This window comes from Canis lupus, chromosome 5, assembly GCF_048164855.1.
Source record: "Canis lupus baileyi chromosome 5, mCanLup2.hap1, whole genome shotgun sequence".
Taxonomy (NCBI): domain Eukaryota; kingdom Metazoa; phylum Chordata; class Mammalia; order Carnivora; family Canidae; genus Canis; species Canis lupus.
The window spans coordinates 78542514-78566426 of record NC_132842.1 but is presented as its reverse complement, the minus strand read 5'-3'; the positions used below and the strand labels follow the sequence as shown (position 1 = coordinate 78566426).

The 23913-nt window shown below is 39.0% G+C and overlaps 1 protein-coding gene and 1 long non-coding RNA gene across 8 annotated transcripts in view; one reads left to right on the top strand and one right to left on the bottom strand.

Moving 5' to 3' along the window:
- LOC140634268 (uncharacterized) overlaps positions 1–15075 on the top strand; it is a 32405-nt gene extending 17330 nt beyond the window's left edge. The window contains exon 3 of the long non-coding RNA XR_012031786.1: positions 14716–15075. This is a non-coding gene — a long non-coding RNA (uncharacterized lncRNA). The remainder of the gene's footprint in view (positions 1–14715) is intronic.
- Positions 1–23913, bottom strand: part of EIF4G3 (eukaryotic translation initiation factor 4 gamma 3) — a 330571-nt gene that overhangs the window by 292878 nt on the left and 13780 nt on the right. The window lies entirely within an intron of this gene.

Below are 23913 nucleotides of genomic sequence, written 5' to 3'. Positions count from 1 at the left end.
AGGGAGCAACTCTTGGTCTCAGGGCTATGGGTTCAAGTCCCATGTTGGGTGTAGAGATTACATGAAATTTTAAAGAAAAAAATCTTTAAAAAGAAACAAAAATCTACATGTGCTAGAAGCTGCTAGTTGCCCTACAATTTTTGTTTTCCTCTCTTTCCTCAATAAAAATGGTGATGTATAAATCTTCTGGAAAGTACCCTTTAAGAGAAGTATCTCTTTGTCCTCTCCCTTCTCCTTCTTTCAAACTGGCCTGCAAACTTACAGCCTAAAGCTGGAAGGGCCCCCGAACCACAAGGTTCACTTGACCAACACAAGGCATTGATCAAAAGACAGAAACTTAGATCCCTGACACCTCTGAGTGCAACAATGGCTAGGACCTGGTAATATGCTAGTTAAAGGAAGAATTCACATTAAAATCAAGGAATCTCTGGGCTCCTGCATGGCTCAGTGGTTGAGCTTCTGCCTTTGGCTCAGGGCAGGATCCCAGGGTCCGTGGATCAAGTCCCACATCAGGCTCCCCATAGGGAGCCTGCTTCTCCCTCTATGTCTCTGCCCCTCTGTCATGAATAAATATATAAAATCTTAAAAAAAAAAAAAAAATCAAGGAGTCTCTCCATTACACATCGAAGCATATGTTAACACATGTACTTCTGTAGCACACATTTCTTTTTAAATATTAGGTAGGCTTATGGTAATCCAAATAATCCTCAGTAATAACAATAGGGGCAGGACTATGCCTTACTCATTTGCACATGGCTAGCACAAAGCCCTGTACACAATAAACTTTGCTGAATTAAGAAAGTTGCCTTTACAGCAGGAAAGAAAACAGATAAAGGCTGTCAGTGTCCATTAGTTTGTCAATTTGACTAATCAGATACTGGTAATAAAATATTTCAAATTCTAAGAGGAAGTCAGGTGCAAAATACCTGATTTGCACTTTCACTTTACTATGTCCCAGAACTAAGCTATTTTAAAATGGAAAAAAAAAAAAAAAATCTCCTCTATTCATTTGCCAACTTCTATTTCAGAAGAAAAGAATCTTAATGGACACATCCACTGAGAAGCATTCATTATTTGATCATCATAAATCAAGAATCTTAACAAGGAAGAAACACCAAATCCAACAATAAGTGTCATGCTAGTAACACTCGAAGCTTTTAGAAAAGGCACTGTCCAAATAATTAAGCAAATACTAATACGATATCCCTTAAGTATTATGCAATACCTAATTACCTCACAATAGACTATTTCAGTTTTCTATTTTTTTTTAAATATCCTTTTTTTTTTTTTTTAATTTATGATAGTCACAGAGAGAGAGAGAGAGAGAGAGAGGCAGAGACACAGGCAGAGGGAGAAGCAGGCTCCATGCACCGGGAGCCTGACGTGGGATTCGATCCCGGGTCTCCAGGATTGCGCCCTGGGCCAAAGGCAGGCGCCAAACCGCTGCGCCACCCAGGGATCCCGACTATTTCAGTTTTCTAGACCAAGAGTCCCTAACTTTAGTTGCATATCTAAACCCCCAACTCCAAAATTTGGTTCAGAAAAGGTCTATGTATTTTTTTTAATTATAAAATTGATTCTAACAAGCAACCAAGATTGAGTACTACTATCTTATCCTTACCATGTGCCTAAAATTATGCTAATTAAGGAGGCATTTTCTTGAATTAAAAAAATTACTTGGATCACTCAAGTCTATGAAAATGTTAATTTCGTTCAATAATTTAAAAATTAGTATTTTTTACAGTTTTTTAAAGATTTATTTATATATTTTAGAGAGAGAGAGAGAGTGTGTGTGCACATGTGTGCATGCCCACACATGTGAGTTGGGGAGGGTCAGTGGGAACAGAGAGAACCTCAAGCAGCCTCTTCACTAAGCAGAGTCCAGCATGGGGCTCCATCCCACAAGCCATCAGATAATGACCTCAGCCAAAATAAGAAATCAGATGCTTAACTGAGTCACCCAGGTACCCCTGTTATTTCTAACATTCTTACATATACTCTCCTAATTCATTTTACGCTGACTTCTCTGATCACGAGGGTATCACAATGTGTCTTTGTCAGGCAAATACAATGTCTCTAGACATCTATATCAAATTGATTTTTTAATCTTTTAATCGCAGAGATGAAACTAAACCAAAATAATAGCACAGTAGAAAAACAACATGTTTTTCCTGTCACCAAAATTCAAGTTCCCAATAGCTGGGGCAAGAGAAATAGTTACATGGCAGATTATAAAAAGATAAAAATAGGGATCCCTGGGTGGCGCAGCGGTTTGGCGCCTGCCTTTGGCCCAGGGCGCGATCCTGGAGACCCGGGATCGAATCCCACATCAGGCTCCCGGTGCATGGAGCCTGCTTCTCCCTCTGCCTATGTCTCTGCCTCTCTCTCTCTCTCTCTCTCTCTCTCTGTGACTATCATAAATAAATAAAAATTAAAAAAAAATTAAAAAAAAGATAAAAATAAGAAGAAAACCATTTTAAGCAATGGATGACATTAATACTACCATTTGAAAATGAAACTAATCTACACAAAATAGGATCGGAGGGTTAGGACTGAAAGATGGTTAATTGCTTCCTTGTTTTATGAAAGCTTTGAAGTTTCAATTAAACCCTTCAGCTAAGGAACCAAGAGCAAAAAAACTGTTCTTGCATTACTAAAATAAAAACCAAATACTTAAAAATCATCAAGGGGAGGGGCACCTGGGTGGCTAAATCAGTTAAGCATCTATCTGTCTCTTGATTTCAGCTCAAGTCATGATATCAGGGTCATGAGATGGAGTCACACATCAGGCACCACTCTGGGCATGGGGCCTGCTTAAGATTCTCTCTTTCCCACTCTCTCTGCCCCTCCCTCCCATTCATGCACAAGTGTGTTTTCTCAAAAAAAATAAAGATAAAAAAAAATCCAGGGTTTTAAACATAAGGTGTTTTTGTTGTTTTTCTCTTTTTAAGATTTTATTTATTTATTCATGAAAGGCACAGACAGAGAAAGGTAGAGACATAGGCAGAGGGAGAAGCAGGCTCCATGCAGGAAGCCCGATGCAGGAACTTGATCCCAGGAACCTGGGATCATGCCCTGAGCCAAAGGCAGACACCCAACTGCTGAACCACCCAGGCATCCCTAAACATACGATTTTTTTGAAGTACAGTTACCTGCCCATCAATTTGAGAATGGTTTAATGAATGTGTTAAATCCATATCACATATATTTTTTAAATGAGGAAAAGCAATTATAGCTAACATTAATTAAGCAAAATATCATATGCCAAACATACTAAGCACCTTACATTTTAATACTGACTTGAACAATTATCATTTCCAGTTTTCAAAATAGAAAACTAATGTACATGGCAACAAGTATGCCCAACATCACACTATGTAACTGGAAAGCTAGGATTTAACACCAATAGTCCAGCTCCAAGAATCAAGGCTCTTAACTTTACACGAAACTGATTCTCTATGTAATGTTATAGGATATTTATGAAACAATGTGGGGCACCTAGATGGCTCAGTCAGTTAACTGTCTGCCTTTGGCTGAGGCCACGATCCCAGGGTCCAGGACTGAGCCCCATGTTGGGCTCCCTGCTCAGAGAGAAGCCTGTTTCTCCCTCTCCCTCCTGCTCCTGCTAACTTTCAAATATTTTTTTAAAGGAGACACTAAATGCAAAAGGCAAGCTGCAGAATAGTGTATGTGTGTTTGAATAATTCAATCCCATTTTAAGAAATAAAATTCCTAAAAACCAAAAGAATGAAAACTCCCTTCTGTATGTATACAATTTTTTTCCCTACCAGAAAAAGAAAAAGTGGCAGGTTGGGGGATGATGGCTGACTCAGTCACTGCAGCACACAACTCCTATTCTAGGGCTTGTGAATGTAAGCCTCACATTGGGCATAGAGGCTACTTAAAAAAAAAAAAAAAAATCAAGATTATGCTTACCTAAGATGCTACAATACACTATTCTATATATTTTTTTTTTAAGATTTTATTTATTTATTCATGAGAGACACAGAGAGAGAGGCAGAGACACAGGCAGAGGGAGAAGCAGGCTCCTCGCAGGAAGCCTGATGTGGGTCTTAATCCCAGGACCCTGGAATCACATCCTAAGCCAAAGGCAGATGCTCAACCCCTAAACCAACCCCCCCAGGCATCCCTATTGTATACATTCTTATGTTGTCTAACTATCTCACAATGAAGCACTCCTGGGTGGCTCAGTGGTTGGGCGTCCCCCCTCGGCTCGGGCAGTGATCCCTGGATCCAGGATCAGGTCCCCATCGGGCTCTCTGCGGGGAGCCTGCTTCTCCTCTGCCTGTGTCTCTGCCTCTCTCTCTGTCTTTCATGAATAGATAAATAAATCTTTAAAAATACATAAATAAATACATAAATATCTCACAATGAGTATGAGGTTTCAAAAAAGTATTTTAAAAAACTATGGTTTAATGACAAACTTTAAGACAATGTGTTATGCAGACCCATAGATTATGAATATTTTACAATATTTAAAATAGCCTACAATGTCAGGAATAAAGAAAACACATTTTCAAGAAAATTACCATTTTTAAAAATCTACCAGTGATTTGCTAACGTCATCTCAGATAAAGAAAACAGTTTTTCCCTTCAAAGTACTTATACTCATCCCTGGGTGGCTCAGCGGTTTAGCGCCTGCCTTTGGCCCAGGGCCTGATCCTGGGGTCCAAGGGTCGAGTTCCACATAAGGATCCCTGCGTGGAGCCTGCTTCTCCCTCTACCTGTGTCTCTGCCTCTCTCTCTCTGTGTCTCTCATGAATAAATAATTAAAATCTTTAAAAAAAAAAAAAAAAAGGTACTTATACTCATTAACAGATGCATGACTCAAGGCAGGTAGTCTGCCCTAATAATTCCATCATCTTTTATTCACCTATATTTGTCACAGGCATGTGTGAAGAATTAAGATAATCAATACAGCTGACATACAAAGTAGTCATCTAGATTCTTTCAAATAAGATCACACTTTAACAAGTACAAATTTTACTTAGCTAAATTTGCATACTCTACTCCAATGGACCAAATTCTATTCAATTTAGGCACAAATTCAGGAATTCATTAGCTACCACCTAAAATTTACTCAAGCTTTTCTTATCAGTAGCTGCTGCTAAATTATTTTTTAAAGGTTACTTTCTTTTAGAATAAAATTTAAATTAGTAAGTTTGATAAAAACAGAAAACATGAAAAAAAAGTATTTTGGCTAACAAGAAAAAAAAGTAAGTTACTATGTACTTCAAGATTTTAATTGGCCAAACAGGAAATTATGTTGTTTTTTTAAAAGTCTTGGTTCCCAGGCAGCCCGGGTGGCTCAGCGGTTTGGCGCTACCTTCAGCCCAGGGCATGATCCTGGAGTCACAGGATCGAGTCCCATGTCGGGCTCCCTGCATGGAGCCTGCTTCTCCCTCTGCCTGTGTCTCTGCCTCTCTCTCTCCTCTCTGTGTATTCTCATGAATAAATAAATAAATAAAATCTTTAATAAATAAATAGATAGATAGATAGATAGTCTTGGTTCCCTTTTATAAACGAATGTCATTCCATTTTGTTATAAAGAGGATTTCACAGTGGCTAATTAGAACATACTTAATAAAGCAAAATAATACAAATAAAAGATAAAAAGAAAAGCAATAAAGATCTAAATAGAACTAGGAAGCAAACCATTAAAATTCACAATAGTAAGTATTTAATGTTGGTAACCTTTGGTCTATTTCATCCTTTGATATATTCTTCTTGTGCCTTTTCATCTACTTCTATAATTTATCCCCAAAAATACCTATTCAACTACAAAAAGTATTTGCGTAAGAATGTTTAATACCGGGACACCTGGGTGGCTCAGTGGCTAGGAGCCTGCCTTTGGCTCAGGTCCTGATCCCAGGATCCGGGATCGAGTTCCACATCAGGCTCCCTGCAAGGACCCTGCTTCTCCCTCTGCCTATGTCTCTTGCCTCTCTCTCTCTCTTTCTCATGAATAAATAAATAAATCTCTTTAAAAAAAAAAAAAGAGAGAGAGAGAAAGAGAGAGGTAATATCTCCTAACAAGAGTAAGTGGAAATAACCAAGATTAGAGGGAATTGAGTAGGGGGATCCCTGGGTGGCTCAGCGGTTTAGCGCCTGCCTTCGGCCAACAGCATAATCCTGAAGTCCTGGGATCGAGTCCCACATCGGGCTCCCTGCATGGAGCCTGCTTCTCTCTCTGTATCTTTCATTAATAAATAAATAAAATCTTTAAAAAAAAAAAGAGGGAATTGAGTAAAAGTAAGTTAAGGAACATCCGTAATAAAGAATTCTAAAAAAAAAAAAAAAAAAGAATTCTAATCATTTCAAAAAAATACGATACATATGTATTATTGATATAGAGAACTGTTCTAGCATATTAAGGAAACTTAATTACGGAAACTATATATGTTAAGCATTATTTCACTTAAATATATATTGACATGTATTACATATATAAACTATACATTAAGGAAACAATAAAACACATACATAATGCAATCCAATTTTAGTTAAAATTTAAAATGTTAAATAGGCATAGAAAATAATCAACAGGGTTAACTGAGGAGGATGATAACCACATGGGAATTTTACTTATCAATGTATTTTATTTTTTTATTTGAAAGAGAATGAGCAGGGGGAAAGACAGAAGAAGCAGATCCCTGCTGAGCAGAGAGCCCAATTCTGGGCTTGATGCCAGGACTCTGAGATCATGATGCAAGCCAAAGGCAGATACTTAACCGACTGAGCCACCCAAGCAATCCCCAATGTATTTCAATAACGTACAAAATACATCTGTGGCTTTTTTAGTACAAAGTAAGTAAAACTCACAATACTAAACATTTATTAAATATACAAAATAGGGGGACCTGAGTGGCTCAGTCAGTTGAGTGGCTGCCTTCAGCTCAGGTCATAATCTCAGTGTCCTAGGGTCCTGCCCTGTGTCCTACAGGGCTCCTTACACAGTAGGGAGTCTGCTTATCCCTCTCCCTCTGCCCTTACCTTCGCTTCTGCACACACTCTCTCTCTCAAATAAATCAGATCTTTTAAAAAAATAAAGATATAAAATATTTTTAAGGTAGCAACTAAAGGGCAGCCTGGGTGGCTCAACAGTTTAGCACCGCCTTCAGCCCAGGGAGTGATCCTGGGGTCCCGGAATCAAGTCCCACATCAGGCTCCCTGCATGGAGACTGCTTCTCCCTCTACCTGTGTCTCTCTGCCTTTCTCTCTCCTCTCTCAGTCTCTCATGAATAAATAAATAAAATCTCAAAAAAAATTGCAATTAAAAAAAAAAAGCAACTAAACCAGAAAATGAAACAATTTCTTGGGCTGAGAGATGATTCTGATATTCCAAATAAAGGCCGAAATATCTATGAGCAATCTTTTAGAGATAATATCCCTTCCCTCAAAAATTGTAGCATCTGCTTGAAACATTTTTATATATGAAATAGGGCACTCCAGGAATAAAAGCACCTTGGTATATTGGGGTAGTTGACAAGTTTAAAAACAAAAATGAGATTCATTTGTGCCTAATTAGTATAAAGTAAAATCTCTTTATATCAGCCCATAAATTTTGATGAAATACATTATAATAAATATGCCATTTTATTTTTTTAAGATTTATTTATTCATTTAGAGACACACAGAGAGGCAGAGACACAGAGGGAGCCCAATGTGGGACTCCATCCCCAGACCTGGGCTCAACCGTTAAGCCACCCAGGCATCCCAAAATACAACATTTTAGAAGACAAAGAATGGGTGCCGGCTTTACAAAATTCCACCAAGAGCCATCTGTATCGGCCTAGGCTTATTTCTCACCAGCTTTTTATCTCCTGAGCCTTGAAAAACAGGGTTCTCAAACTGCAAATCCTGTATACAGATATCAACACAAGAAGAGCTTAAACAAGTATTGATAAACACTGTAACCTTTCGTGTAAGTCTTTAGAAAATGATTTTTGTTTTCTACTGGCTAGACTAAACGATAGCGGTTTTTTTTCTTTTTTTTTTTCTTTTTTTTGAGTACCAACTATGTGCCAGATACTATACTCGGTATTTTGTAGAGAGGATTTCATTTAATCCACAGAACAACTTGAGAGGTACCATTAAAACGCCTCTTACAGACAAGGAAACTGAAATTCAAAAACACTGAGAAGCATCTGCATGGCTCAGTCAGTTGAGTATCCAACTCAGGTCAGGATCTCAGGGTCATGGGATCTAGCTCCACATTAGGTTCCACACTCCAGAGTCTACTTGAGATTCTTGTTCCCTCTCCCTCTGCCCTTCCCGCTTGTGCTCAGTCTCTCTCTCTCTCTCAAATAAATAAATCTTTTTTAAAAATAAAATTAAGAGGGCAGCCCTGGTGGCGCAGCGGTTTAGTGCCACCTGCAGGCCGGGGTGTGATCCTGGAGACCTGGGATGGAGTCCCACATTGGGCTCCCTGCATGGGGCATGCTTCTCCCTCTGCCTCTGTCTCTGCCTCTCTCTCTCTCTCTCTCGCTCTGTCTCTCATGAATAAATGAAAAATAAAATCTTTTTAAAAAATAAATAATAAAATTAAGAGAATTGCCAAAAATCACATGATTATAAATGAAAGAACCAGAACCTAGGTATCTTCAACTCTACAGTTTTGCTCCTTTTTTCTAAGTGTTCATGACCAACATCTCTTAAAGCACCCACTATACTTTATGCCTCATATTCTATCAAATTAATGCATTTGCAGCAAAACTGTAAGTATACATTGTGATGTGAATTGAGGGAAATATATTCAAACTTGAATGGTAAGATCACAATAAAACTATTCCAGTATCTAGTATTCAATACTATAGCTAAAGTTTGGTTACATAACAGGTCTTCAAACCAAAACCTAGGCAATTTCATGACATTCTGAAAGAATACTAAAAATTATAGTATATAAAAGGTAAACATAAAGTTTTAAAAGTTAGGCATACAAATCGGAAAGGTGATGTTATTTTTATTTTTTTAAGACTTTTTATTGATTTATTTGACAGAAAGAGGGAATGAGCAGGGGGAGCAGCAGGCAGAGGGAGAGAGAGAGAAGCAGGCTGCCTTGGGGCTTGATCCCAGGACCCTGGGACCATGACCTGAGCCAAAGGCAGATGCTTAACCAGAGAGCCACCCAGGTGCCCCGATATAATTTCTAAATAATAGGTTAAAATGATCTAAGAGATGAAGACAATAGCTGTCATCCAATAACATGACCATGAGAAAAATAATCTCAAGTTTTTTATCTCAACTAGAAAGCCTGAAAGTATAATGCAATAATGGTAATCCAAAATAAGCTTCAATTCTTCAAAAGCTAACAAATCCCCGAAATACTATTTTATAAATTTTAGGATTTCCACTTCACAAGCTATTTGTGAGGAGAAGTTATGGATCTAAAATCACAATTAAAATATATTTGAGGGGGGGATCCCTGGGTGGCGCACCGGTTTGGCGCCTGCCTTTGGCCCAGGGCGCGATCCTGGAGACCCGGGATCGAATCCCACATCGGGCTCCCGGTGCATGGAGCCTGCTTCTCCCTCTGCCTGTGTCTCTGCCTCTCTCTCTCTCTCTCTCTCTCTGTGACAATCATAAATAAATAAAAATTTAAAAAATATATATATATATATATATATTTGAGGGGATCCCTGGGTGACTCAGCGGTTTGGCGCCTGCCTTTGGCCCAGGGCGCGATCCTGGAGTCCCGGGATCAAGTCCCGCGTAGGGCTCCCAGCATGGAGCCTGCTTCTCCCTCTGCCTGTGTCTCTGCCTCTCTCTCTCTTGCTCTATCATAAATAAATAAATAAATAATCTTTAAAAAATAAAATAAAATATATTTTAAAAATACAGTGCAGGAGAAATTACACAAAACATACATTGTATGCAAATACATAAACATGCAAATACATAATTCATGCAAACATAAATTATCCTAAGAGAATTATCATGAATTATCCTAAGAAAAATGATTTCCAGTTTCATTAGCAATACTTTCCTTTTAAAAATTATTCTAAGAGGGCCAGCCCAGGTGGCTCAGCGGTTTAGCTTCTGCCTTCAGCCCAGGGTGTGATCCTGGGGACCTGGGATCGAGTCCCACGTCAAGTCCCCAGAGGGAGCCTGCTTCTCCCTCTGCCTATGTCTCTGCCTCTCTCTCTGTCTCTCATGAATAAATAAATTTTAAAAAATTGGGGGGCCTGGGTGGCTCAGTGGGTTAAGTGTCAGCCTTCAGCTCAGGTCATGATCCCAGTGTCACTGGATCAAGCCTCACGTCAGGCTCCCTGCACAGCAGGGGTTCTGCTTCTCCCTCTCTCTCTGCCCTTGACTTGTGCTTGCTTTCTCTCTCAAATAAATGGATAAAATATTTTTAATAAATAAATAAATAAATAAATCTAAGAGGTGTGCTGGGTGGCTCAGTTGGTTGAGCAACCAACTCTTGATTTTGGCTCAGATCATGATCTCAGGGTTCAGAGACTGAACCCCGTTTCAGGCTCTGTATGAAGCAGAGTCTGCTTGAGATTCTCTCTCTCCCTCTCCTTTTGCCCCCTATCCCCCACTCTCACACATGCTTTCTCTCAAACAAATAAGTAATTTTTAAAAATTATTTCAAGAGGAACACTTGGTGGCTCAGTGGTTGAGTGTCTGCCTTTGGCTCGGGTCATGATCCTAGAGTCCCCCAATCAAGTCCCACCTACACCAGGCTCCCTGCGTGGAGCCTGCTTCTCCCTCTGCCTATGTCTCTGTCTCTCTTGAATAAATAAATAAAATATTTTTAAAAAGACTTATTCCAAGAGAAAATAAAGGCATAAATACAGTGAACCGTCCCTAAGTGTCAGGCCCCACTCACAAACCTGAAGACAACATTCAATTATGGAGAGGCCTATTACCCAGCTGCAAGAAATCCAACTCCCCAGCTAACTACTGATCTACCTCATCATTCATAAATATGAATGGAAACTACCAATCACCAGACATCAAGAAAGTAAAGAACTGAGGCGCCTGGCTACCTCAGTCAGGAGAGTATGCAACTCTTGATCTCAAGATCATGAGTTTGAGCCCCCTACTCAAAAATATAGAAAACTGAATACATTGCAAACTTGTTAACATGAATTACCTTGAGAAATGGTTTCCACTTTCACTGGGGGTTGAGATTACTGAAAAATAAATTAATAAAAAAAAAAAAAGTAAAGAACCAAGAAGAAAAAACATAACGCAGCAGAGAAATGGCTGTTTACCTTGGGAAAGTGACCTCACCTTTTTGTGGCCCAATATCCTCATATGTAAAAAGGGGTAATTATAGGCTATAGTACCCCAGATGGTTGTGAGGATTAAATGAGGTCATGCATAAAAAGTGCTTAAAATTGTACCTGGCACTTTGTGTAATAGAGTAATATAGCAATGGTTATTACTGTTATTATATGTTTTCCTTAAAAATATGAAATTAGGGCAGCCCCGGTGGCGCAGCGGTTTAGCGCTGCCTGCAGCCTAGGACGTGATCCTGGAAACCCTGGATCGAGTCCCACATCAGGCTCCCTGCATGGAGCCTGCTTCTCCCTCTGCCTGAGTTTCTCCCCCTCCCTCTCTCTCTCTCTCTCTCTCTCTCTCTCTGTGTATGTCTCTATGAATAAATAAATAAATAATCTTTAAAAAAAAAAACGAGATTATACTGCACATGCTAGTGACTGCTTTGTCATGTATCTTATAAATCTTTGCCATATTGATACATGCTGATAATTCTGTTGTGTAGTTGTACCACCATTTATTTAACTTTTTTGCTATTGATGGGAATTAGTTTAATTTTTAGGGGTTTTTTTCTTTTTCTTTTTTTTTTTTGCATTAAAATTTTTAGTGCCTTTCCTTGGACATATGTGTATTTAGTAGGATGGAAGTCCTGTAAGTTCAAGGGTATGTAAATAAAACGTAACAAAAATTTAATTCTTTTTAATATCCAAGAACTTTTGCTTTCTCATTCTCTTTTTTGGTAGCAGTTGTATTCTATTTTATGATTAAAATATTATTTTGAATACTTCCCTTGGTACTAATTAGAAATTTTTTAAAAATGTTTCCTGCACCATGGGATCTGGGACTATGATCTACAGCATTCTAAATTCCCCAAGATCACACTTCACATTTCAGCAGTCAGGATCCAAACCACAAAGTACATCCACCTCCAGAGACCATTCTCTAAAAATTTCACCTCTTTCCTTCTCCTCCACCCTCTTTCCGTTCCCCTCTTCCTCTGTATTTATAAATGCATACAAAAAGGTCTATAAGAACAGACACACCAAACTGTCAACGGTGATAACTTATAATGATGGTAGTGGAAATGAGTTTTTAATATTTTTAAGTATGTAACATAAATACATAAAATGGTATGATTTATATTCTTTATACTATACATGTACACATGCATTATTTTACTAAGTTTTGAACCTCACTTAAGATTTCAGTAAATAAAAAAATAAAAAATAAATAAAAAAAAAAAGATTTCAGTAAATACATGAGCCTAGGATATGAGCAGATAATTTTCAAATCAGGAAATAAAAGCTAACATGGGAGAAAAAACTAAATCTTACAAGTAATAAAAAAATGCAAATTAAAATTGTATTATCATTTCATTTATCAAATTAACAAAAACTGAAAAACTAGAATATTTAATGCTGGTAAAAATACAGCTATATACATCAATTATCCTAATGTTCACACCTGCTAACCCAGTAATTTTTACTTTATCAAGGAAATATCTGCTATACTGAAAAATGTTATACACAAAGTTGTTAGTACTATTTTTAAGTAAAAAAATTGTTAACTTAATAATCCAATGATATGGATTGTTTTAAGTATAGTGTAGCACAGCCACATATAGAAATATTATGAAGTCATTAAAGCACTCCAAATATTTCCTGAAATGGGAACAGATCAATGTTAAAAAAATAATAAAACTATTTACAGAATGATTAATGGCTATGCTAATACATGTACATAGATACATGAACACATGCATACATAAATATGTACATATACACGCAAAAATTCCTTCAAGAAAATAAATAAAAATATTAACCACAGTTATCAATGGATGGTAGAGTTATAATATTTTTCCTGTGTGTTATTACAATGATCACTTGGCTGTTCTGCAGAAGGGAACTTTTTTTTTTTCTAAAGCAGAAAAGCCTTTTTTCTCATTATATTAAGAGAGTAATGAATGAAGTACTGTGTCACCGTCCATCCGGATATACCACATCTCACTGGTTGCGAGGCAGCATATCCTAGTGGTCCTGATCATACCAATCTCTGGTCACAAGTAGAAAAGACAGAAACTCAAGCACAAACATACCCCATCCAAAGGGCAGCGCATTCACTCTAGGAAGTGGCTTAAGCAGCACACGCAGCAACTTCAATTCTATATTCAAACCATTCCCCATCTCTCACCTCAACCTTCTAGGTTGACTTTGGATGTGGATAGTATTCCTCACAGGAGCTGGGCATGGAGGCAGGCCTTTTTAATCCTCTATTATACACCACCCACTTTGTATCTGAGGGAAATGGTTTTCATTCAGTAAATTCACCCAAGTCAGAAAGCACTGTCATGCTGGACACTTCTCTGTCATCAACTGACACAGACAGGTAAGCCTTGCTGCTTTCTGAAAATAGCCAATCTTGCTCAGCAAATAATAGCATATGCTAAGATTTCTTACTTCTACAGAGAAAGGATGGTTCTCCTGCTAAGACTATAAATTCTAACCCCATCCCCCAATGGCAGAATCTGCAACACAGTAACTCTTTCACAAGAAAAACCCAATTCTCAGGGCAACAACCTTTAAGAGAATCCTGACCCAGATCCCATTCCCCAGGTTCCCCAGCCTGCTCCTCCTGCGTCATGGCTGGAACCACAGCAGTTAACTCCGGGTACTATGCCTGCCACTTGTGGCAGCAGCAGCCATTTTTGGCTCAACACTGCTACAGCCCCAAATGAAAGCAAGGACAGCAAGAACAAGATGGCAAAGGACTTTAAAGAGCAAAACTTTAAACAAATAACAGGCATCCTAAGAAAATGTTGCATCAGTTTGCCTCATGGTTAAAAAGATTTCCCCCCCTTTTAATGATAACTCTTTTAAAGTAGTTTAAACCATGTCTCTTGGTGTCATGCCAACAAATCTGGGGAGCTGGGCACTAGTATTGCTATTATGGTAAAACAAAGATTAATCAGAATCCTTGAAGCACACAATTCATAATTCCTTTTTACTTAACTGTTAACCAAAAACGTGCCCTCTCTCTCCCTTGATTCCCAGTTGAAAATCTAAAAATGCATTTTAAATCCTCTCTACTCTTAATATAATTTCATTTTTTTTTGCTGAATGCAGAACTTACAAGGAGTCACATTTTAACTTAGTTTCATTTCTGAAAATAGAAATAGCTTTATTTTCCTGATTACAAAAATGATACCTGGAGGGGCTTTATGTTTTGTTTTTTTTAAGTAGGCCCCATATCTGTCCAACATGGGGTCTGAACTCATAACCCTGAAATTAATGGTTAAAGAAAATAAAAATCCCTCAATCTCATCAGCAAACAGAAATAATCCAATGAACACTGTTGTTTAACCAAGCACTTTAAAATTATTTTTAAGGTAAAATTTGATCAGATGTGCTATTTTTAACTGGCTTCCACAAAATAAATGCGGACTTATTTTTATCTTTTTTTATGTAGGCTCCACCCCGAACATGGGGCTAGAACTGATGACCCTGAGATCAAGAGATGTTACATCCTCTACTGCCTGAATCAGCCAAGTTACTCTGAACTTTTTTAATGTTCTGCAACATTTTTAAGGGATATATAATATTTCAGTGCATATACAACCCATAATTTCCCCCCAAGCCCCATTACTAGGGCCTTAGCCTATTTAAAGATGTCCACTATTGGGAATCCCTGGGTGGCTCAGCAGTTTAGCGCCTGCCTTTGACCCAGGGCATGATCCTGGAGTCCCTGGATGAGGTCCCACATCAGGCTCCCTGCATGGAGCCTGCTTCTCCCTCTGCCTGTGTCTCTGCCTCTCTCTCCCTCTCTCTGTCTCCTATGAATAGATAAATAAAATCCTTAAAAAAAAAAAAAAAAGTATGTCCACTATTATAAATGGTGTGACAACAATTAGAATTTTATTTAAACACCAACTTTAGAAGTACAAGTCTACAAAACCAGATGGTATAACAAAAACAAAATGGTTAATTTCAAGATAATCCTTGGATATATGTCGAAATATTCCTTAGAACGTTAATAAAACTGGGTGGCTCAGCGGTTTAGCACTGCCTTCAGTCCGGGCCATGATCCTGAAGACCCAGAATCGAGTTCTGTGTCAGGATCCCTGCATGGCGCCTGTTTCTCCCTCTGCCTCTCTTTCTTTCTCTTTCTCTCTGTCTCATGAGTAAATAAATAAAATCTTTAAAAAAAAGAAAAAAAAAGGACGTTAACAAAATTGAACATGGGGCACTTGGGTGGCTCAGTCAGTTAAGCATCTGTCTTCAGCTTAGGTCATGAAATGGAGGTCTTGGGATTGAGCCCTGTGTCAAGCTCCCTGCTCAGCAGCAGGGAGCTTGCTTCTCCCCCTCCCTCTGCTGCTCCCCATTTGTGCTCACTCTCTCTCAAATAAATAAAATCCTTTAAAAAAAAAAAAAAAAACCAATAAACACCGAACTGTCTCATCCACCCCTCCTACTTAGGAAAAGAGATTAATTTTAGTCTCTGTCTCACCCCAGATACTGGTTTAGTAAATGACACTAAGTTCAAACAAGACAGTAGCAAAATCTGGGGAAGGACTGAAAGCAATGCCATGAGGTAAAACCCATCTGGGACTCTAATAGGACATTTCTGAGGTCCATCTTCAGATTGGAGGATGGGGAAATTAAAGGTTCAGAAGAGGTTCTAAAGACTCTCAGATCTGTAAGTAACAGAGAACCAAACACTACTCAGAGTAGTCATGCTTAAAAGTATAACTACACATTCTGCAAGAGATTGCTTTGGGTTAACAAATTTATTTGAAAAGACTATTTCTGGTTCTGTATTCCTTAGATGAAATTAGTCAAGCCTGCTAACACTAGGAAAAGGAACCAGGACAATAAAACTCCCTCTCTTCAGGGTGTTCAACGTGGAGCTTCTTTATGAAAATAAAGTTCACTTCCTTCTAACCCAAAGACTAGTTCCTAATTCAACTTCAATCACCTTCCCACCATTCATTAGTGCTCATGGTATCTACCACCATGAGTTCAAGAACTGCCCCCAAAGCCTTTCTCATGAGGTAAGTAGTGATATTAACTGATGTGATTTTATACTATTGCATAATGAAATAAATCCACAGTTGAAAAATCTGCATAACTTAATGAACCATTATTCTTCAAATGACCAATGCATGGCGAAAAACCACACACAGGTAAAAAGGTCTATTCAAAGTGCCATCAGACCAATACATTTAACTGCATGAAAAGTTCATGGACATGGTTTCAGGTTCCAAACTGAAACAAACCTTTAAGAAATCACTCTAGGGCACCTGTGTGGCTCAGTTGGTTAAATATCTGCCTTTGGCTCAGGTCATGAGCCCAGAGTCCTGGGATCAGCCTCCCCATATAGGGGGCTGGTGCTCAGTGGGGAGCCTGTTTCTCCCTATCAATCCTCCTGCTGTGCTGTCAAATAAATAAACAAAATCTGGGAAAAAAAGGAAAAAAAAGAAACAACACCCTAATTCTGGTGTAGAAATAAAGAGTATCCACAATAATCTAAGAATAACATTAAAACACACCTCTTCTTCCCAGTTCCTTATCTTAGACAGGATTTCGTTCAAACAAAATGTAGAGCAGAATGCAGAAGTAGATGTGAGAATCCAGTTATCTTCCACTAGGCTAGACATTAAAGAGATTTGCAAGAATAATGCTACCACTTTGTTTCGAAAGTTATTTTTCACTTGTCAAACTTTATGCTAACATAATGCATTTGTTATTACTATTTAATGGAATGAATATTTTTAATTTTGTTTCAATAACTAAATATCAGGCAGCCCGGGTGGCTCAGCGGTTTAGCGCCACCTTTAGTCCAGGGCGGGCCTGATCCTGGAGACCCGGGATCGAGTCTCATGTCGGGCTTCCTGCACAGAGCCTGCTTTTTCCCTCTGCCTAGGTCTCTGTCTCTCATGAATAAATAAATCTTAAAAAAAAAATCCTAAATGACCAGGGTACCTGGCTGGCTCAGTCAAAAACCTTTGATTTAAGGGTTGTGAGTTCAAGCCCCATACTGCGTAACATCACTTAAAATCTTTTTTTTTTAAGATTTTATTTATTTATTCATGAGGGACACAGAGAGGCAGACACACAGGCAGAGGGAAAAGCAGGTTCCCCGAAGGGAGCCTGATATGGGACTCAATGCCTGGACCCCAGGATCATGACCTGAGCAGAAGGCAGATGCTCAATCACTGAGCAACTCAGGTGCCTGAGATTATTTAAAATCTTAAAAAAAAAGAAAAAAAAAAAAAAACTAAATCACTGCTGTAAGAGCTCGCATAAATTTATATAAGCCTCCTTCACAATGTATCAGCTGAATCAGTTTATATACTTAATAAGTTGGGGGCAGCCCAGGTGGCTCAGCGGTTTAGCGCTGCCTTAAGCCCAGGGTATGATCCTGGAGACCCAGGATCGAGTCCCACGTCAGGCTCCCTGCATGGAGCCTGCTTCTCCCTCTATCTGTCTATGCCTCTCTCTCTCTCTCTCTCTCTCTCTCTCACTCTGTCTCTCATGAATAAATAAATAAAATCTTTAAAAAATAAAAATTAAAAAAATGAATTGGCTCCTAAATGTTCTCCACTTCTCTCACATATCTGTTTCCTAACTAGATTGGAAAGTTAACAGGGGCAATGCCACTTTCTTTTTACTTCTTCACGCAGTCCTCCTGAAGTCTGTAGCAGGAATTAAATGTATGCTGCCCTTGGCGGGATGAGCACTGGGTGTTATATGTTGGCAAATTGAACTCCAAAAAAAAAAAATTTTTAATTAATTAAAAAACAAAAAAATAAATAAATGTATGCTGCCCCTGTAGCAATCACTTATAGCCACTTTCAGAATAATGTGTTATTTTTTTTTTTAATAATGTGTTATTTTTGAAAGAAAGCTAAAAAGCACATCTCAAGGATTTCTAGACAGAAGGAAAAAGTCCTTGATCATTCAGAAGACTGTAATGGCACTGTGAAGAGCAGAATAACTAATTCTTAAAACTATCAACTATGGCATCTGCCACAGTAGCAATTTTCTTTGCATGTGACATTTCTTTTTGATAGTTGAGGCCATCTGAGAAGGGGCTGAGTTCAAAGTTTTCCATGATCCATTCCAACCCTCATATTCTAAGACTCTGATTCCTTTTATTCTCAATCCCAGCATTAAATAATGCTGGACACTATAGTTGTGTAGGGGCTGAACGATGAGTCAGCAGGTGAAGCCATTTGTGAGAAGCAGTTTCATTACACTTCCAACAACAGAGAAGCCAGCAAAAGACAGCTGCCATTGTTTACATTGCTGAACATGCTGTCGTTTTCACAGGCCTGTAAAACCACCTATTGTCAGCAAGCCCCATTTTTCTTAGTTAAGGGTTAAGAAGCATCAGACTTAGCTATCAGCTCCTAAAGCACAGTGAACAATCTCTTTTCTCAAAGCACAACTAATATAAGTGCCTAAAAGAACATTCAAAAACCATTCTTGAAACTAGGAATGTGCCTCCATTTACAATAACCCAGGTCTCTTCAAAGACAACTTACTAATAGTGATACATGCTCAGACACAAAAAAAAGTGCTTCCAATAAGAAAAACAAAGGCATTTCACACACACACACACACACATACACACACACTACTATTAACTCCTTAAAGCACTGTTCAGAGCTTCTTTAAAGGAAGTGAAAATAAACCGGCAAAATATGAATTGCTAATCTGACAGCTAGAGAAGCCAAGCAACCTGAAACTCAATGGAATTACCTTCTCCTGTTTCAATACTGAGTATTTTCTTTTTTTTTAAGATTTTATTTATTTATTCATGAGACACACAGAGAGAGAGAGAGAGAGACAGGCAGAGACAGGCAGAGGGAGAAGCAGGCCCCACGCAGGGAGCCCGATGCGGAACTCGATCTCGAGTCTCCAGGATCACACCCTGGGCTGAAGGCAGCGCTAAACCACTGAGCCATCGGGGCTGCCCAGTTTTGAGTATTTTCAACTCAGTTTCACTGCTCAGAACCAAAAGGGTTTGATCTTTAAGAATCCTTTTGTCATAAGAAGGATCCCTTCCAAATATATTTTTCAAAGCTATCATCTCTAATGATAGACTTGAATTCAAAAATATCTCCCAATTGCTTTTTTTTTTTTAAGATTTTATTTATTTATTCATGAAAGACACGGAGAGAGAGAGGCAGAGACAAAGGCAGAGGGAAAAGCAGGCTTCATGCAGGAAGCCTGACATGGGACTCGATCCCGGGTCTCAGGCTCTGGACCGAAGGCGGCGCTAAACCACCAAGCCACCCAGGCTGCCCTGTACAAGTGATCTTTAAATGCACACTGGTTAACGACCATGGAAATTTATATAGCTCCAAGTTTTCTTGAACAAAAATACCTAAGCATGTTTCATAATCCAGAAAATTGCAGATAAAAAGTAAACAAAGTCGAAGTCATCCATAGGAAAAATATATACAACCTACTTTTAAAATCCCAAGTAGGGGATCCCTGGGTGGTGCAGCGGTTTAGCGCCTGCCTTTGGCCCAGGGTGCGATCCTGGAGACCTGGGATCGAATCCCACGTCGGGCTCCCAGTGCTTGGAGCCTGCTTCTCCCTCTCTCTCTCTCTCTCTCTCTCTGTGACTATCATAAATAAATTTTTAAAAAATCCCAAGTAAAAATTATAACTCATACATCAATCTTGGACTTGAATTATTTTTTTTAAAGATTATATTTATTTATTCATTCATGAGAAACAGAGAGAGAGGCAGAGACACAGGCAGAGGGAGAAGCAGGCTCCATACAGGGAGCCCGACGTGGGACTCGATCCTGGGTCTCCAGGATCACACCCTGGGCTGAAGGCGGCACTAAACCACTGAGCCACCCGGCTGCCCAGACTTGAATTATTTACTACAAATACATATCTCAATCCTGCCTCCTAATAACCTTCCAGAATGGTCCTTCTAAAACTCTAAATGATCAACTCTAGATGATGGCTCCCTGCTGTCATCTGGGTGACAAGCTACTTAGCCTTCATAACACCCTTTCTGTGGCCTCTACCTTTCCACTGCTCCCCTCCAAACTGTTAGCCTACCAATAGTCAACAAGTCATTTTTCACTGTCCTGAGTGTCTGTATGTGCTGATTACTGGCTAGAACACCTTTTTCCTACCACTATATTTCATATGGCTCAAACTTCCAGATTCAATTGAGAGGTTTCCCCTTCTCCAGGAAGCCTGTCCCTTCATTCTACCCAATACTCTTCCACCCCCAACTCCAAAGACCACTGACCCTCCTCAGAGCTCCCTGGGGCCCTGTGCTTGTTGATTCCTGTTTACTTACCTTCTTATATATCTGTCTCTTGCACTAGGGCCTTCTTATAGGTCTCCTGCACTAGTAAGCTTCTCACAAAAACAAAAACTATTATTTCTAATTCATCAGTGCTCAACAAACATCTTTAAGCTAGAAAACTAATTTTTCTTTAAACCTATGGAGTAAATAAACAAACCAACCAACCTATGGAGAGGCCAGCCTGGGTGGCTCAGAGGTTTAGTGCCACCTTAAGCCCAGAGCGTGATCCTGGGGACCCGGGATTGAGTCCCAAATCTGGCTCCCTGCATGGAGCCTGCTTCTCCCTCTGCCTGTGTCTCTACCTCTGTCTCTCTGTGTCTCTCATGAATAAATAAATAAAATCTTAAATAAACAAACAAACAAACCTATGGAGAAAGTATCCCAACTCTGCTTTGTTTTAACACTCCATATGAATAAGTTCCCAGGTAGTACAAATATTGAACTAAGCAGATCCCAATTTGTAAGCCAGTCTCCTTAGGTCCAGAAAGTCATCATCCACAAGCTATTTTCACTATTTCAAAAAGCCTAAGAAATTATAAGTCAACCCACAATAATGAGAAAAAGCTTGGCCAACTGAAACATCAGTTCTTTTCTTCTGCTTAAAAATTACCCAGTGGTAACAATGAGTTTATCATGCTATGCTGAATTCCTAATCAGCATATAAAGATCTTTCATTAAGGGGATCCCTGGGTGGCTTGGCAGTTTAGCACCTGCCTTCGGCCCAGGGTGTGATCCTGGAGTCCTGGGATCAAGTCCCGCGTCAGGCTCCCTACAGGGAGCCTGCTTCTCCCTCTGCCTGTTTCTCTGCCTCTCTCTCTCTAATAAATTAATAAAATCCTTAAAAAATAAAATAAAATAAAATAAAATAAAATAAAATAAAATAAAATAAAATAAAATAAAATAAAATAAATAAAGATCTTTCATTAAAAATGTGAACTTAGGGGTGCCTGGGTGGCTCAGTCAGTTGAGCATCGGCTTTTGATTTCAGCTCAGGTCATGATCTCAGGGTAGTGAGCTTGAGCACCCTCCCCCCACCCACCGACCCACCCCACTACCACCCCCCCAGTCGGGCTGCACATTTAAGACTCTTTCTCCTTCTCCCTCAGCTTCTGTCCCTCCTACTCCTCCACCCACCACTCAAGCTCTTTCTTAAAAAAAAAAAAAAAAAAAGGGGGGATCCCTGGGTGGCTCAGCAGTTTAGCGCCTGCCTTTGGCCCAGGGCGCGATCCTAGAGTCCCGGGATCGAGTCCCACGTCGGGCTCCCTGCATGGAGCCTGCTTCTCCCTCTGCCTGTGTCTCTGCCCCTGTCTCTCTCTCTGTGTGTGTGTGTCTATGAATAAATAAATAAAATCTTAAAAAAAAAAGATTTTATTTATTTATTCATGAGAGACAGGCAGAGGGAGAAGCAGGCTCCATATAGGGAGCCTGATGTAGACTCATTCCCATATCCTGGGATCATGCCCTGAACCAAAGGCAGATGCTCAACCACTGAGCCACCCAGGCATCCCCTCCTACATCTTTCTTACTTGATCACAAACAGTATTATTTTCTAGTCTCAAAGCCTTAGAGTAATTTTAGCTCTTCTCATTCTTTCACCAAGGATACTCAAATCTCTAGCTTTCTTTGAGAGTTTTCATTATAAAATCACCCTTTCCCTTTCATCTCCCTCCAGACTAGATGTATATCAGCAAAATCTCAGAAAGCCTGCAGTGAGCTTAGCATATTAGTCTCCATGCTTCGTATGGATCTCAATCCATCCAGCACCAACTTCATCTTCCTCCAAGAACCAAAAGTGTTCATATGTGTCAGGTTTGCAAAAACTGTTTGCTACAAGATAAAAGAACAGATATCCAAAAGTTTCCAAAACTGTCACATGTACTGCACATTCGGTTTTCCATTTTAGTCAAGCATGTCTCCTGACTACCATCTACCACACTTCCTAACTGCTATAAATGAATTTTTCCCTCAACTGTAAATGTCCCTCCTCTTCCATCTACTCAAATCCTACTTCCTAACTCCTCCATTCCTCATTGATCTCTCAGGTCTCTGATCTCCTATGTCCATTTAGAAAACACCTTAAATTCTTTAACTGTTTGACTGAAGCACCTAAGAAGCAGAGACCCCACTTCAGGTTTCTTTTGTAGCTCCATCAACAGCTAACACATGCAGTTAATTAACACTTCCTTCTTTGGCCACTTAAATTATTGTGTGTCTACTAAGCATCAGGAACTATTAACCTAATCTGTGGAATCAAAACAATCACCAAAATTTTCCTTCTGTTTTCTACTTCCTCTCTTATCTCAAGATTCCATTATTTTTTTCCTTCTCCCTTCAGCATTCTAACCTTGCCACTACAGGTTAACCAGTTCCCTTCAGTTGAGCATTCAACTGAATAGTAACTATGCTACTTTCATAAATATGATTCTAAAATACAAAAAAAAAAAAAAAATTACCCTTCTCTCCAAATATTCAAGAAAAATTAGGAAGGGTGAACAGCAATAGGTTTCTGAAGGCTATGTTGCCAGCTGGAGGGCTCTCACAATTGTCCTTATCATTGACACCAACTTTACACATGATACCCTTATGAACAGACCAAAGCCCTCAATTTCACAAAAAGAATGGGCAGACTTGATAAATATAGGATTAAATAAAGGAACAATTATACAGTCTAGAGGAGCTAAGGAGAAATAATGGCCAAATGCAATGTGCGATCCTGAAACAGAAAAAAGAACAGTGGAAAAACTGCTAAAAACTCTAACAAGATCTGCACTTTAGTTGATAATATTGTATCAATGTTAATTTCCTGTATTTGATAATTATATTGTGGTAATGAAAGATGTTTACAATAGGGGAAGGAGACAGGGGCTAAAGAGAACTCTTACTACCATTTTGTCGAGTTTTCTGTAGGTCTAAAATCAGTTCAAGTAGTTTCTTTTTTGTATTAAAGAGGCTAAGGATACTTTGCTCCTACTTAGTTCACATGCTAACGTCAGAGACCTTTATAACTACAAGATCAAATGCAAATTGCTAGAACAAGGGGTATAAACTGTTTTGCTGCTTTCCAAAGTATTTTAGGAACACATCTAGAAGTAGCATAAAGGAAAAAAAAAAAAGTAGCATAAAGACTGCTAATTTTCTAAACTATATATAATGGTTACTAGATAGGATGAATACATAATTTAGCATCCATACCACAACTGCAGAAGAAAGATCTTTGGTCATGCTACTGGTAAGTCAAAGTGCATTCTGATATTAAAGATCTCAAATCAGGGGCACTTGGATGGCTCAGTCAGTTAAGCATCTGCTTTGGACTCACGTCATGAT